This window comes from Heterocephalus glaber, unplaced genomic scaffold (assembly GCF_053883595.1).
Source record: "Heterocephalus glaber isolate CG9 unplaced genomic scaffold, H.glaber_assembly_v1.0 deba00001571, whole genome shotgun sequence".
NCBI lineage: Eukaryota > Metazoa > Chordata > Mammalia > Rodentia > Bathyergidae > Heterocephalus > Heterocephalus glaber.
The window spans coordinates 104,330-107,256 of record NW_028258356.1 but is presented as its reverse complement, the minus strand read 5'-3'; the positions used below and the strand labels follow the sequence as shown (position 1 = coordinate 107,256).

General features: G+C 41.5%; 1 pseudogene; it reads right to left on the bottom strand.

Moving 5' to 3' along the window:
* Positions 1 to 1,023: 1,023 nt before the first annotated feature.
* Positions 1,024 to 2,556, bottom strand: LOC101697523 (heterochromatin protein 1-binding protein 3 pseudogene; annotated as a pseudogene).
* Between the last annotated feature and the right edge of the window lie 371 nt (positions 2,557 to 2,927).

Genomic DNA, 2,927 nt, shown 5'->3' with positions numbered 1-2,927 from the left:
GAGGTATGGAATCAATAGGTGAGTGGAAAAAAATAATGTAATATATGTACACAATGGGGTATTATTCAGCCATAAAGAAAAAAATGTATGAAACTGGAGGACATATTAATTGAAATAGTCCGGACAGACACAAGTCCTTCATGTTCTCTCTCATGTGTGAAAGCTGAAACAAACTGACTTGAAAGTAGAATAGTGATTGCTAGAGCTTGGAAAGGGTGTGTGTCTAGTAAAAGGGGCATGCAAAAAGGGAGGTTGGATTTGATTAATGCATACCGTATGCTTGTGTGGAAGTATGCTAAATCCCATTAATATGTACAATTAATATGTTTTAATAAAAAAGAGACTTGAATAACAACTTGCAGGTTCTCATTAAGTGTATTAGTGGTAGATAATTCTTATCTTTGACTCAAGGGAGAATGGGAATAGACCGGTGCCTGCATTTTCCCTCTGGAGCTTGTTATTTTTCTCATAACAGATGAATTATTTGTAAGCAAAAATTAAAGATAAAAATCAATTCCCATCATCTTTAAAAAATGCGATGAGCATGTCCCTAGAGTTATGAGACCTAGGAGTAATTCATCTATAATGTGCTGCTGGAAGGCAGAGCCCACTAATTCCCGAAGTGTCAGGTCAGGGGACTGATGTGTTTACGCTTATAGATAGAAGTTCTTGCTGCAACAGCAAGGGCAAGATAGCAAATCTGTAGATGACATGGCAAATTACTTCATTATAGGTAATTAATAAGTAAACACACACTGTAGTTCCACTACTGTTTTCAGTGCCTTTGATGTATTGGCACAAACCCAAGGATTTAGTACTAATATTATCACCCCTCTCATTCATCAAATGAGGAAACTGAGGCAGAAAGTTGTTAAATCAGGTTAGGCACACAGCAGTGTGATCCTAGTACTAATCATGATACTACACTCACCTAGGTTTATAATCAACTTATCAAAGTACCCTTTATTTTATTTATTTTTAAGATTTTCAATTTTATCATGATACCTTTTCTTGTTATAAAATTTACTTTTTTGTTTTGAAAGACTTCTTCATGGTGGATTTCCCTTGTCCGGTAATTTCACTTCATTTTTCACACTGGCTGCAGGCTTCTTTGAAGAGCTACCAGTAGGTTTCTTGACAAGAGTTTTGACCTTAGGAGGGGCTTTCCTGGGCAGGGGCCTAGCTTTCCCCCACTGGGCAGCTGGGACTTGAGGTGCAGGCCTAGACCCTCTCTGCTTCATGGGTGCCACTTTCCTTTGGGACTTGGTTGGAGTTTTCTTTTGCAACCTTTGCTTAGGTGGTGGCTCTTCATCCTCAGGGTCTTCTTCTGATGAGTAATCTCATCCTCACCTTTAGAATCATCTGGCTCTTTCTTTGGAAATAGAACTCCTGGGCTTGGGTAATAGGGAAAACAGAGTTGGAAGGTGCCACTAAATCCTTTACCCAGAGATCGGCTCCATCCACCCATTCTTTTCACATTTCTGTAGAGTTTTCTTCAGCAAATGGATTTGATAATTAGAATTGGTCCCTGGGTGGTTCTCCAGGACATACTTCTTCAGAGCAGTGGTGGAGCAGGTCTTCGGCTCATTCATGGCAGCAATGGCAGACAAAATTGCATATTCCATTGGGCTTCCACGAGGCAGGGGGTTTTCCCCTGGTTTCTTCAGCTGGAATGTCCTCAAAGCACCTTTGCCAGTTATTTGTTCTAACTGGCCTCTCTCTACTGCTCTCTGCAGAGTGTTCTTCAACAGCTGAGGCCTGATGTCAACTCTAAGCTTAGGGTAATACTGAGATACATATTTCCTGATAAGACTGTAGGAAGCTTCTTTAGGTTCACAAAGACGAGTAAAGGCCAGTGGGAAGGTATCCTCCAATTTTACTTGTGGTTCCGGATCCACTGCAGAACTCCCCTTCTTTCTGTTTTTGGATTTCTGAGATGTTTTTCTTGACTTCTGGACCATGACAAAACTTCCAGATGCACCTTTTCCTTTTACCTGTTTGATGATGACTCTATTTAACTCTTTTCAGTGCTTAAGGAGATAACCCCTTCTCTCCAACTCCAAAGAAGGATACTTATGGATGATGTATTTTCCAATAGCAACCACTGATGCACCCCTCTCCCGGAAGCAGGCTTAATGGCCTCAGTTAGGATTGCATCCATCTTGGGATGTGGTGTGGAAGCCATTGGTGTTTGTTTCTAGGCCCTAGCTAGCTGGCTGGCAGAAAGAGTAGCCCAGGAAGCTATCATTTTTTTCATGTTCTTCTACTTTTCCTTAGACTGATCTTTCTCCTTCTTTTTGGTTTCCTCAGAAGGTTTATTTTCTTCCTTCTTTTCAGTTTCAGGCTCTCCCTTGGGCTGTTCTGCCTCACTAGATGTAGCTGGTGGGGTTTCATTCTCTTGTTCTTCTACAGTGGAGATAGATAGATTCCTCTGAACTTACACCTGGTTCTGTCTTTTTTTCCTTACCTTCAGCAAGTTTGCTTTTGGGTGGAGTTTCCTGGGTAGAATTCACAGCTCGACGAATTGGCATGGTGCTATCTTCTACCTTCTCTGTGCTCCCCTTTCCTGGTTCCCATGCCCTGCATAGCCTCTTGGTGCCACTCCACTGCTGTGCTCCAGGCCCAACCCTCTGAGTTCTGCCACCCTGCCTCCCTCCCAAAGTACCCTTTATTGTACTAGCAAGTCTCAGATCTTCACTGACAAACCAAGGGTTGGGGTTGAGGCAAGAGAAAAAATTACACAGATAATCAGGAAAAGGGAGGGGGTACTATTTCTACAGGAATGCATTTTAGTGGTGGCAACCTGAATTTTTCTTGTACAATTTTAAATATGTTACTTAAAAAGTTCCAGTTATTGTAACATTTCCAAAATGACCTGTTTGTGATATTCAGAGAGTTTCATCCACTCATCCATTTATGGAGACAGA